This window comes from Salvia splendens, chromosome 5, assembly GCF_004379255.2.
Source record: "Salvia splendens isolate huo1 chromosome 5, SspV2, whole genome shotgun sequence".
Taxonomy (NCBI): domain Eukaryota; kingdom Viridiplantae; phylum Streptophyta; class Magnoliopsida; order Lamiales; family Lamiaceae; genus Salvia; species Salvia splendens.
The window spans coordinates 5,264,176-5,279,283 of record NC_056036.1 but is presented as its reverse complement, the minus strand read 5'-3'; positions in this window follow the sequence as shown (position 1 = coordinate 5,279,283).

Here is a 15,108-nt window from a genome sequence, read left to right as displayed (position 1 = left end):
GTATCTAACCTAACTAGTATAAGTTCACTAAAAAAATGTCGAAGAACATTTTTATTCCATTAAAGATACTAAATTTATGTTTCTAAATACAACAACTACACTTTAAAAACATCATCAATCTTAATATTCCAATTAAAAATAAGGGACGCAGATGAAGGTGGTCCAGAAAAAAACCAGAAGATTAAGGCCTAATGGACAAACGTATCCTCAACTTAAGAACAATTTATTTGAGCTTTCAATTTTTGTCATTTTTCAAAATTTTCCAATACAAGTAATTGTTTATTTAATTTTGTGTTTAGATAAGTTTATTGAAATGAAGGAGTAACATATTTAAAATACTAATTATCTAAGTAGATAGTGTGAAAAATTAGCAACCTTAATTATCATGTAACTCACTAGCTATGCACCAATAACATCAAAGATATCATACACATGTAATTAAGTAATGTGCACTGATGCTATAACATTGGATTAATTAGTTTAGACATACAATGTTCAGACAATTTATATTATTAAAATTATTTCAATGTAATTTTATTTCAACTGATCCAGCATTTGCTTTGAAGATTGTGCTGGCTGTTTCTTAAATACGTGCACATTAATTTATTCATCAAAGAAACTTTAAACTTAGACTGCTGGGAATAAACAACAGTCAAAAGTCAATTCCCATAGAATTTTCTCACCATACTGTTTTCGAGGCCTAGGTCACATTTCCACATTACACATTACACAACATTACATAAATATATCTTTAATAATATTTTATGATCACGTCCCTTTTCAATTTTGATTATGTAGCCTAATATAATACTATTGGAATGTGAGTTAACAAATGTACATAACGATAGAAGACTTTTAAACAGTCGAACTAGCAACAATCAGCCGACATATACTGTTAAGGCCTTATTACCTCAACGTGATCGGCGGCGGGGTTGCGCGGCGATCCAACGATAACTCCGGCGTCCTACACAGGATCGGCGGCGTGTTCTAGCAGCGGCTGTGCGCGGAGGATTCTCCGTCGGGCAGCGGCGAACTAGGTTTAGATAAACTCACGTATTTTGTGGGCAAATATTGTAATTCTTATTCATTCGTAACTTGATAAACAAAGCCCTATTTATAGACTAAGGACCCTAGGGTTGGTTCGACTTCTAAACCTAATGCATCTCGGGAAAGAACCAACAAAGAAAACCCGAAACGGAGCTTATAGATATGCTCGACTCATTAAAATAACTAAGTTACCAAAAATAAGAAAGACATAAAAAGGAAATAAAATCTAAAAGGAAAAAGAGAATCCTAATTCTACTTCGCGACGTAATCGCCGAATCGGAGAGGCGCGCGCCGAACTCTTCTTCCCCTTGTTGTCGCGACCGACGTCTGCATGTCGTTCTCGCCTCTCGCTGATCTTCCCTCCGATCTCTCGACGTCGCCATGCAGATTTTCGGCGTCGCCATGCAGCTCGGCATTGTGCTCTTCGGCGTCGCGCAGCTCGGCATCGTGCAGCTCGGCGTCGCGCAGCTCGGCGTTGTGTTGATGCGGTGGTTGCCTGGGAATCGTATCATATACATAATTATATTTTACTTTGTTTTTCAACTAATATAAAATACACACAGCATAACGAGAGCCAGTCCACCCCAACCAAATAAATGCACGAATATTTGAATTCGACTGATTTTTTAAATAGAAATTTTAGAATTAGTACTACTAAATGTATGAATGTTGAATAAATAATAAGATTGTGTACTATTAATTCTTGTAAATATTATTATCATTGTAATTAATCATCATGTTATAAAAATATGGAGTAATTAGAAAGTAAGATGCCATCACCCGACCTGACAGCAGAGGCCTTGAAATCACTATTAGGTCAAAAAAACTCGTGAAACTTGGTCCGCTATTAAATTTCAAAACGTGGATGCATTTAATTTTATTGTAAATACTGAATAGTAGTGGTATTTAATTTTGTCTGGTTTAAAAATCATGAATCTTACTTACATGTATTTATAATATTAAAAAACATACTCCCTCCGTCCCATAGAAATAGTCCATAATGAATGGTAACATTTTTCTCCTTTTCTTTTCCTTTATCATTTATAAGCTCCATCACCACTACATAATTTCAACTATTTTTCTCCTTGTCTCTAACTTTATCAATTACACATTAAAACTTGTGTCAATCCTAAATGACTTATGGAGTATAAAATTATTACAGATCTTGTACTTTATAGCGATATGGCTCGTAGTCATTTGTCAAGTGCCAACCACCAAATGCCCCTTCCCAACTCCCCAAATACATAGCATTATATCCGTGTTTCGGTTTGCTAGATTAGATATTCTTATATTTTATGGAACTGTGAGGTTATCATGTTTTTTTGTGATTAAAGTCTATGTCTTTTGTTTGATTGCTTATTTTCTCAAAAGTTCGTCCCATGATAATATATATTGACTCATCTCCATAATACAAAAATTACATTACATCTCATGATTATTCATATTACCTTCACTCGTATAGCTAATTTAATAGTAATAGTCGACAAACTTGTTAATTTTATTTCATATTGTATCACCCTATTATTTTGTCTAAAGAACCGAACACTATCTACTAATATTGTTTGGTTGGATGTATTTGTCATAATATTTAATATCATGACAATGTCACGTACATAGATTATTAATTATGGGGTTATAAGTATTCATCTTCTCTTTATAACAAAATTAATTTCAAGTAGCAAGTAATCATAAATAACTGAACTTGACCCATATTACAATAATTAAATTGATTGTACATATAGTCAATCTTCTACTATATAAATTTTGGTAATTGTAGCTATAAGTGAACTATTAAGCCGAAGTAAAATAATCCCAAATTTGAAAATCAGTGTCCATGCTTTGACTGGTAGCCATGATACTGATGTTTCCAAGAGTGCACGAGTGTGTGTCTGTGTGTTTCAATGCATTTTTAAGATGTCCACATTTATCTTTGATCATCTCCATACAATCTGTGCCTTCACATTTAGCAATTCTAGATGGACCACTTCATCAATTATATAATCTTTAATATCTGCTTTGTTTAGCAACTAATTCTTCATTTTTTCCTCTTTGAAAATTGTTCTATTTGGAAAACCAATGCTTCAATGAGGACTAACTAACTAATTATCAATTAATGATTTTATTTTTATACAATTTTGATGTGTATAGAAGTTAAATACACTTTGATTCAACTTGTTGTTTGCCGTTGTGCTTAACTACTCTATACCTTATTAGTTATGATATGATAGTTTGGATATATATTCTCCTCACTGAAATTGATTTATCATTCGAGTGCGTATTGTAGATCAATTTGACTTAATATGGACCTAATTTAGAATGATGCATAAATATGGATTACCACATATAAACACATTACGTTTCATGCTTAAGAAATTCGCGGAAAAAACACTTGAGTTCGAATCTTATTTCTGGATTTCTTAATTATGTATTGGATTTATTATGTTTATATATGCACATGTAATTTGTATTATGCGGAATTCTTAATCCTCGCGTTAAATACAATTCTCATTGGTTATCATTCCTACACATGTGTATCTATATACAAGTGAGATTTCAAATGATTAATTATTAGTATGAGAAAAGAGAATCATTAATAAACAGTAATTAAACTATGATGATCTATAGAAAATGAATCTCCTATATAGTGGAATGGATGAAGTAACATAGTGGAGTAGGAGTAATTTTTTTTATTGTATACAATAAAACTAAAATATGGAGTATAAAAAATTGTTTAGCAAAAAAATCAGCTTTTGGATCAATGTTTTTTAGTTGGATACATTAAATAATCAACCATAATATTATTTTTATATACTCCATACGGATACACACATAATTTTGATTATTTTGGTAAATTGTTAATTTTTCTTGTACAAACCAAACAAAATTAATTTAATAGTATAAAAAAAACTACAACTCATATTTCTACTACTAATAATGAATTATTCAAACTAATTACTTCAAGTTTTTCATATTCTTGAGTGGAATATTCACTGTCTCCTCCTAAATATAAGAGCATCCACAACCGTGCTCTTGCCAGCGAGCACGGTTGTGGGCCCGGACCCACTTTTTCTGCATGCTCTCTGGCAAGAGCACAACACCCACAGCTGTGCTCTTCCGCAAGGACGAACACAATTCAATTTAAAATTCAATTAAACAAAAACATTTCCATAATATTAAAATTCATTAAAAAAACCTAAATAATATTAAAAATGAAAAATAAAATAAAAAAGACATAATTAAAATCCTAAAAATTAAAAATTACATAATTAAAATACTAAAAATTAAAAATTACATAATTAGACTCCTAAAAATTAAAAATTACATAATTAAAATCCTAAAATTTGAGATTGAGAGAGTTGTTTGGTATAGTGTCATTTTTTGTGTTTGAAATGAGACTATTTATAGATGAAAGTATGAATTTTGGGGTAAAAATAATGAAAAAAATAAATTAAAAGTTTGAAAAAATGGATATATTTTATTAGGAAGTGAGAAAATATTTTTTTTTATTAATTTTGAATTTTTCAGATTTTTTCAATTTTAAAGAAATAATAAAAAAATGATAAATCAACGGGTCAATCAAAGCATGTCACGTCGACGCCTCGTGCTCTTGCCGTTGGCACGGACGTGCTCTTAGCTAAGAGCACGTCCGTGCCAGCGGCAAGAGTGCAGCGGCGGCGGAGCTCGTCCTTGCCAGCGGCACGGACGGACGGACGCCGTCCGTCCACCGTTGTGGATGCTCTAACTCATGTTTGTTTTGAGCAGCCAGGTTTTTTTCTTTATTAATGTTTTGGTGGGTGGGGCTAAAATTTAGAAGTTCTGTAGATTATTTGTTGGAGGTGCATTTCTTAATCACTACAGAGATAAATATTTCAAGGCTACAGTCTTTTGAACTTTAATTCAATGGTTCTGATCCATTTAGTTACTGCACAGCCTAATAATTACTATTGACTCTCTATTTATTGATTTAACTAGCATCTATCTTGTCGAATCTCTCTGAAATGATGTTTCTATGCCATCTTTTCACATAAAGAACTAGGAATTTAGTACAAGTACAAAGGACGTATAATATATCACCAGAAGAAATTAATTTCATTTTCTAGAAAAAATTACAATTGTAATGTAAAAATATTGACCACCCTTTTCAGTGTCACCAAAAATGATACTGGTAAATTATGGAAGGACAATATTTTTTCTAGTTATTCATTGGAAAGTAATTAATGTTTCATAGTCTTTTTGACCCAGTACTATAGTAGTGTAGTATGTATGTACTATCTCAATATTTTCCTATAGTCTTTAATTTGTGACACAATAATAATATATAAATAGCATGCATAGAAAATAAAATAGAGATGGAGAAAGTATTGAATGGGAGTAGACAAGCTGGATCCCACTAGCATGTTGTGAAGAGGAGGAAAAACCTTGATGGATGAGTTTGGTTGCAGAGAAAATAACAAGGGAATTGGTGGGGGAGAGAGGTGGAGATGTGGACTTATGAGACCTTCATTTTTTTCACTTACATAAGTAAACTTGAACATTACATTGAAATCTCAAAATGAAAATTGAAATGAAGTGTTTTGCAATGATTAGATGTAACTGTTGAGATAGAAGGATGATGTCATTCATACTTTATTGGCATTTGCTTCTTTGCCTTCTGCTACCTGCCTGAACGATAGTGATATTTTGCCCATCCTTCTTCTACCATTTTTACCCTTGCACATACATACATACATAATATTGTATAGGGATATGTATTTTCACTAGTCTTATTTATGTAAATAGGGTTGCCGCGGCCAAAGGAGGAACCTAAACCTGCCGACAAAGAAAGTGACGGTTACTATTCTGGATCGGAATTGGCAGTTCAGTTTCTGTTCAAAACCGCCGACTTTTTGTCATTTCAACCATTTTTTTCAGTTTTTAACGTTTTGAGTTGAAATCAAGAGTTAATTCAAAAAAGTTTTAGAACAAAAAAAAAACTAAGTAGTACTATATTGGTTTTGGTTCAGCCCATGAAGACAGATATGATTCGATAAGTGGAAACAACGATTTTCAATTAATTTAGCCACGCTTCCTATATATAATTAAATATACATTAATTTGTTCATTTTCCCCGACAATTTTTATGCATGATGATATGTATTGACCTACAAATTAATAATGTCAAATTTAGTGATGGAATATTGTAATATGCATTGATGATTAACTTATGTAGTTATGTGTGTGTTAGATGCACTCTAGGTGTGTACGTGCCATTGAGGAATATATATGTTCATATATACTATTTGTCTTAAAATTCACGTAGCGGCTTGCCTCAATTGAGAAACAGGTATTTAATGATATAGCCTATGTGGGAATATTTTATAATTCCATAAATTTCTTTTGCAGAACTTAAACTGTGGCAAGAGAAAGTGTGACTGTTGGAGCTTTATCATCTTTAGAGTATATTCAGTATTTTATTTGCTGTAAGTATAATCGATGCACGTTTTCGTAACCGCAAATGAGCGGTGTAACGATAGTATCAATTTATAATAAGAGATTAAAAAGATATCATATTTACGCATTAGGGCTTTGGACAACAACAATTGTAATACTAATAAATACTCCAATTGATTAAAAATATATCATATTTACACAACGGAGTAATTGTTAACAAGAAAAGATTAAAATATCTCTTATTTATGTTGTATTTCTTTTTCAATCATAATAAGAAAATCAAGTCATAGTTAGATTTCTAGATTTTTTTTAAGTAGGTGTTTATCTCATACCTTTTCAATTCCAATTGATGGTCCTCTCCCCACTCCTCAAATAATGAAAGTTAGGTTCACAATGATCAATTCTCTGACAAATTAATCACTATTTTTTTAAAAAATTTGAACCCTTTTACGACATTGTGTAAATGAAAACAAATGAGAGAAGAGAATGCAATGGGCTAATTTCCATTTTGGTCATCCACGTAACGTACATATAATCAACCACGTTTTCCATTAATTAAATACCACAAACTACATTAATTTTAAGTCCTAAATTAAACTTTATTTGTTACGTGCCCAATTATTTTGGATCAGATCTTGTTGGGATTCATAAAGAATGAGAGAAATGAGGAAAAATATATGTGCTGCAATAAGACCGGAAGAGCCAAACACTCGAGCCAAAAAGTGGCAAGTAGTAGAAGTTTGTGACAAAAGATCTAGACCTCACTAGCAAGAAAGAAAAGGCAAAACCCTAGATACGTATATAGCACTAAACATTTTGACGGTTACTTGATCATTAGAATTGCTCAATTGAACACGTTACATGTATACTCGTACAATACTCAATCGGGTCCAACTGTAAATATCCAGAAATTTGGTAATACCTCATGATAAAGTAATTTATTATTAAGAACATGCACTCTTTCTTTTTTAGTTCATCCCATAAGAATATGTACTTAATAATTTTGGAAAGTTTTTTCTCTTTAATAAGGCGAGACTCATTCTTCACTAACAATACTTTAATTACTTTTTCTCCACATCTCTCTTACTTTACCAATTTTACATTAAAACTTGTGCCGAACCCAAAGTGCAGATTCTTTGGGGACGGAGGGAGTATTATTTTATCTTTATGTTACACTCTTTTTATTGGTTAAGCATGATGAACAAATTAAGAATTAAAGAACCTTCCCTAAGATGGCCTAATTCATTGAAATTAGTTAGTATCAACTATTTTCCCAAACAGAAACTATGTCATTGATGACTTCACGATGGGAATTTCAGTGATCTAAAATTAATTTGGTCGATTTTTTGGGATAAAATCCTACATCGACGACCCATGCTATCAGCCTATCACATTAGTGTTGCCCACGGTTCGGAACCGCCGGTTCCGGTTTGGTCGAAGGCGGAACCGGAACCGGACCGTGAGACTATTTCACGGTTCCGGTTCGGAACCGCCGGTTTTTCCGGCAGTTTAGGCGGTTCCGGTTCGGAACCGGCGGTTTCGCAGTTCGATTTTTTTTTTAAATTTGAAATTTGGATTTATACAACAATTTGGAACAAGAGTACAAGACAATGTATAATTCAAATAGAAATACGACGAATAAGGAGAAAATGATATCAATTTTATTGAGTTTGAGTTGTAACGGACAACGATACATTACAATTTACAATACATATACATCTACAACTACAACTACAAGTATACAACATACAACAATGTAATATAATTTACAAGTGTCGTCGGACTCGTGAACGTAAATAAAAAAACATGAAATGGGGGGGGGGGGGAAATTGAAAATGGGCTTGAGCTCAACTTAAACTTTTCAAATTTAAGTTGAGTTGCCTACGTATCCACAATTTTATTGAGGAATCAAAGTCCACGTAGTTCTCTTACCTTGCTTACCTATTTGGTCGGCCGTGCTCGCCGTTCACCGCCCCCGTCATTGCTATTGTTGAGTGCTCTCGCTTCTGACCTCGTCATCGCCATCGGAGGAAAATTCTTTACCATCACTCTCTACACGGAAGTCGAAATCCGGCTCTTGTGCTCTCATGTCCGCCTTTGCCCAATCATCAAGTAGCATAGTGGCTTCCATGTTCTTGGCGGAGAGATTGCTCCTTTTGTCGTCTAGGACACAACCGCCGACACTAAAAGCTTGCTCAACGGCGACGGTGGAAGCGGGAACGGCGAAAATCTCCTTAGCCATGATGGATAGTATCGGAAACTCTTTGTCATGTGTTCCCCACCAATTAAGGACGTCAATTTGTTGAGTAGGAGGACCTGCATCTTGAAAAATAGAGCGCGATTCCAAATATATATCTAACTCACTAGTCGCTCTAGTCCTATTGGTTGTAGTACCGTATAGATCTTGCAATTGTGATACTACGTCTGGGTCAATCATGACATTGCTAAACTCCCCGCCACCAAAATCAAATGTGGAAGGACTAGGAGGAGCACGTACCTGGTGAGCGGTGTTATAGCGCATTTCATATTCCGCATAGAGAGCACGAAGTGCACTATCTAACCTTAGTTTGATTTCATCAACATCCGGAATACATAGTTCGAAGCATTCTCCTCTTGTCAAGCCCATTTCGCGGAGTTGAGAAAAATCCAAATTGTGCAAACAACCATAGTACATGTCTAAAATTTTATAAACACCATGCAACTTCCACTTTGGATCCAAGCATTTTGCAATAAAAAATACATTTGGAATACGGGCAAAATATTTTAACCACTTTTCAACCATATAAAACAAAATTGCCCTCAACTCAATGAATTGAGTATTTTTCACACATGTTTTAAAACCAATTGCCACATACATGCAATGCTCCAAAACGCGCACAGAAGTAGGATAATAAACACCGGATAACTCAACAGTGGCATTTTTGAAAGCGCGGAATAATCGAAATAAATCCATGCTATGGTCCCAACAAGCGGGTATCAAAACCAAATCAGAAGGAACATGAGGACAACTTCTAAAAAAATCACATAAATACTCAATGAGGTTCAAAGTCGACTCCAACATATCATACGTCGAGTTCCAACGAGTTGAAACATCCAAACGAAAGTTGGTGTACCTGCATTGCTTACTATGACAATATCTCTTCCAAGCTCTACCAATAGGAGCTTTGTTATGAATCAACTTCACAGCAGTTCTAATAGGATCAACATACTTTTGCCAAAACCAATGGAAAAATTTTAGCGCTAGCATTGTCAAAACCAATGGAAAAAATTTTATTGATCAATTGAAATTCATTCAAAACTTGAATGATCAATTGAGCAATTGCTTGTGCAGTGTGTGGTGTGGGAAATTCCCAAAATGCAATCAAACGTTTGTTTAAAGTCCAACTGTGATCAACGAAATGCACAGTGATGCCCATATACGAATTTTTGCAAAAACAATCAGTTCACACATCAGAACAAATAGAAACTTTATGCCCTAAGTTAATAATAAACGTACCTAATTGCGCCTTCTTTTCCATGCATTGTCGAACAACGGCTCGAGTCATTGAAGTTCGACTCAATTTTCTTGCAGCGGCATTATAAACTTGCCGCATACTCGACTCAATAGCATCGTTATCAAAAGCATTGAATGGAAAATGTTTCATAACGGCAAATCTAGACATCCCATTAAGAGCATTTTTGTGATCATATTTCAAAAGAGTATTGCTACACATACCTGATGTTTGGGATGAACCCGCCCCACTCCCGGTCCCGACTCCATGTTGAAAGTTGAGTTGAGTTTGGGTTGGAGCGATACCAAACTCGACCGGATGCGCTTTCTCCATGAGACGGGTAAATGTACCGTATCCTCCACCCCTTCGGAATGTGTATACGTTTTCGCAATAATTGCGATACACATTATAAGTGTCAGGATCGTTACTATCTTGTACCTTCTTGAAATGTTTCACTATGATGTTTGAGGTTAAAAACCTTTCAGCTGATCTAGGAGGGTGTCCACGACCACGACTACGGCCACGACGACTTCTTGGTGGTGGTGGGGGTGGCATTTCTTGAACCTCTTCTACCTCCTCCTCCCCCTCCTCGTCATCATCATCATCGTCGTCTTCATCAATATTCATAGGGGTTGGAATTTGTTGAGAATAGGCACCGCAACCGGGAGCACCACTATCGGTACCAACATAAGCATCGCATTGGGATTGAGAGCGAGAGAGAGCAATAGCATGTGCCACATCTTGCTCTTCTCGAGTCTACAAAATAATATTTGTATTGTAAATTTCAAATAAAATTATGAACAATAATGTAATGTAATTCAAAATTAATTAAATTAGTAGATAATAAATATTAACCTGCCACGCATCCATGTTCATTTGAGAAATTTCATCAATAACGGATCTCCGAGATGGCCTCTTGGACTTTCCCTTTCCCTTATCAACACGACCTTCTCGGGATGAAGACATATTGCTATGTAGAAATGTAGAAATATGGAATAATATATATTTTTTTGTTTTAGCAATTGAGAAAGAAAGACAACTTATAGAACTACGGGAACAAGTATAAGTGTATAACAATGCGTAATAAGAGTAGCACTTGCGTAATTAAATGGAAGCACAATAGCACAAATGAGAAATTGGAGACAAAGAAAGAGAATTGAGAGATTGAAGAGAGAAACTCTTATTAACACAAGAGTTGAGTGAATGTAAATGAGGATAGAGGGGGTATATATAGATAAAAATGGGGCGAAATGGAAGAATTCAAATTTGAAATTTGAAAAAAAAATGGAATTTTCAGAAAACCGGCGGTTTTGGCGAAAAACCGCCGGTTTTCGGGCAAAACCGCCGGAACCGCCGGTTTTCAGGCAAAACCGCCGGTTCCCGGGACAAAACCGTCTGCAAAAGCTGCGCCTTGTCTCCTCGTGTCTCGCGCCGCCACCGGAAACCACTGAACCGGCGGTTAACCGCCGATTTTCGCGGTTAATCGCCGGTTAACCGCCAAAAAACCGCCGAAACCGGCCGGTTTTACAGCTGAAAAGCTGCCGCCGTCGGCCCCATCCCCGATGCCTTGATATATGCGCCCGAACCGGCGGTTCCGCCGGCTAACCGCCGGTTCCGAACCGTCCCGAACCGCCGGTTCCGTGACGGTTCCGGTTCGAAATATCTTGAACCTGAACCGGACCGCGACCCGAATTGCGACGGTTCCGGTTCGGAAAAATTGCCACGGTTCCGGTTCGGTGGTTAACCGCCGGAACCGGAACCGGTGGGCATCTCTATATCACATACGTAAATAATGGAAAATCCCCCACTTATAAATGGCTAATTTTGTCCCTATTTCCAAAAATGTATTGGAGTCTTCCAATGACCAAAAAATAAACTGAAAAGCTTTGGTGACACATGACCCATCACTTCATTTTCTGCACCAATGTCCAAGTCCACATTAAAAACTCCTAAATTTGGTTCAAATCTTGCATTTTCCTAATACGGGAAAATTTACCCTGCCCTAAAATGGCATCATGCCTCCGTCATGTACACATCCCAAATCCTCGAAAATAGAAATTGTGTGCGTTCAATCTTGTCTGAATTAACGCGCACTGATTTGTTTTATTCTTTTGCTAGACACACGAAATATCAGAAGCGCATCGCCGGTCGGAAACACAGTGACTCCCCTCAAAGTGCATGTCCTTTAAGAAGATGTCAAATATCGTTGTTTTTATATCTTATAAAACTTATATTGTGAAATTACAATTTACTTCAGGCAACAAACAATGATGGATCCACCACCAAAATTATGTTCTGGATCTGCCATGACTAGTGTAACATGTATGAAGGCGAGGAGGCATATGGGTAATGTTGAATTAAAGCCGTATGGCAAAAGTCATGGCCTTGTTTAGTTGTTTAGGATAAACGATATGTCGATAAAAACCAGCAAGAATCCGTAGCCACTCAGTTGATGCAAATTCGAGAGAGAGTGAATTAATACTAAGTGTCCCCACTCATCATAATTCTTAGAGGAATATCATATCCAATTCCCACACACAATTACATAAAAATGGAAAAGAGTTGTTAATTAATGGGCATTTAACAAGAAACAGAAGGGGGTGTACTTAAAAGGCACTGACATCATGTAGGAGACATGTGAATTATGGAAGAAGAGAAGTGCACAGAAGATTCCAAATAAAATTAATAATAATAATAATAATAATAATAATAATAATAATAATAATAATAATAATAATAATTAAAAAAAAATAAAAGAGAGGGGGGCCGGAGCAGCAACTGCAGTCATGAAGAAACAAAGAGCAATTCTCACAAAAGTGAGTGAGGCAAGAATAGACCACTCAACCAGCATGGGGCTCGTCATCGACAGCGACCCCTTCTGCTAGCTTCGAGGCTCCTATCCATCCATACCCATTTCAGCATTTTCTTAACAAGCCCACCCAAATAATTATCTTAATTACTACTACTAAAAAATTAATTAGTTCTTGCTAACTTGACAAAATTCGTTGGTGTAGTTCCACCAGCCAATGCCGAAAACGTCAACTCTGTCGCCCTCGGCTTATGAAACGGAATTTGCCATAACGTACGATGAAATTTCTCCATCGGACGTCGTTTAAGGGGTGAAATCGTCATTTTATTTTGTAAGGATTTCTTGTAATATGAGTATGCGATTTTGTTTTATTTCTTTTTGAGTTCTTTTAGGATTTCGGATCTATTTATAAATAGTGAGCGTCATTGTTTTGCAGTCATTTAATTTTTATTATTGTTATAATTTTCAAATGTCAAAAATTGTGTTTCTCTAATAACTGTGCAGTTCGTCGTTCTTGTGGCACGTTTGCATCATTAGTCCATTTTGTGTTTCTCTAGTTTTCAAAAATAGTTTCATAAAAAAGCTTGATACTACTACTACCTCCATCATTTACAAACAACAACTATTTCCAATTTGATACATCCTTTAAAATTATAAACCTTCTAAATTAGTCAAACTAAACACTACTAATAATATGGATTTAATTCTCCACTAACACTTTTCATCTCTCTTATTTTGTTAATTGTACATTCAAAACGGTTCATATTTTTTTTAAGGTACTACCTAGGAAGCATCATTGAAACTTGGATTAGGGTTTTGTCCAAACCAATGTAAAGAATTTATTTTGTTATTAAAAATCCTTCTTTGTAACATTTCAGAATTCAAGATTATGATAAAAAAACATATTTTCGATTTTTTATAATATAAAAAAATATGCATGGATGGCCATGTGGACTGATTTCGGCAAACTACACTTGTACCTTACTGTTTTGTCGCCTATTATTTATGGGGGTGTCAGATCATGATATATAAACTGAATGTTTTGATATCTTAAAATACATGTGAGTAATAATTTTCCATATATATACATTAATACCAAATAATTAAAAAAACAAAAAGAGATGGAAAACCCCACAAAGCAAGAACAGTTAGTTATACATAAATCTGTGGCACATCGTATTTTGAGGACAAATGGATGAGTGCAGAAACACCCTCGAAGTAGCATAGTGTCTGCATACATTTTGGCCCCTCCACACCTTCACTTGCTAATATCCCGCAAATCCTGCAAAGAAATCGACATAACCTCATTTTTTTTTCATTAAAGCCACAATTTTAGACTTTACAAATGAAATGTTGGTGTTTTTTTTTATGTGCAGATAAGGTACCTGAGAAATTTAACAGCAGTGGAAAACGTTAAAAGCTGAATACCATATTTTCAGTCTTTTTCGTGGAAAAGTGGAGGGTTTTTTTGTTTTGATGAAAATGGGTGGGAAAGGATTATCAATTTTGTAAAAAGTGCATTTATTTTATTACTATGTTGATGAGGAAAGGGACTCGGATTATCCTGAGATGATGGACCAGTTCTTGTGCAATCTGCATCAGATGAGAGAGCACATGGCATGTATCTCTTTCACTCTCTTAATGGAACTGCTTTGTTCAATGAATGAGTTTGGATGGATGAGATATGAACAAAACTGTTTATTTATATACTATTATAAATGTGCAAAGTTGTAGTTTGGTAGTGGTTATTGTAATAAAACAGATCATGATTAAGTGATCTGGATTCGGTATTATATTAAGTTATAATGTTTAATGTTGTTTGCCAGTGGCAAAATCAGTTAAAGTTTTCATTGCATTTGTTTGTGAAATTCTTGGACATTACTTTTAAACAATGATATGAAGAGAGGAGCTTCATGTTGGAAGAATTTAAATAAATCAAGGGATTCAATTAAGATATACTCCTTTGTATCATGCTTGAAATAGTTGAACCAATCACTTGTATTTTTTTGGTTAAAATATTTCTTTCTTTTTATAGACAATAGGCTAATCCCTTTGTAGGGATGCTGTAATATAAGAAAACACACTATACCTTTCAACCCTAAATATTGTGTCTATAAGAGTAATTAACATGATATCATAATAACTAACGATTTTTAATACAAAACCAAGCTTTCGTACTCAGAATTAGATTCGTTATCGTTTGCATGTCCTCCCGACCCCAATCGGATAAACCAAGGAAACAAGTTTTCCTCCAAACACTAGCTATTCCATATGCTGATTTGTAGGCTTCTCGAAAGATGAAACAACTATAGCCCATAAGACTAACCCTTA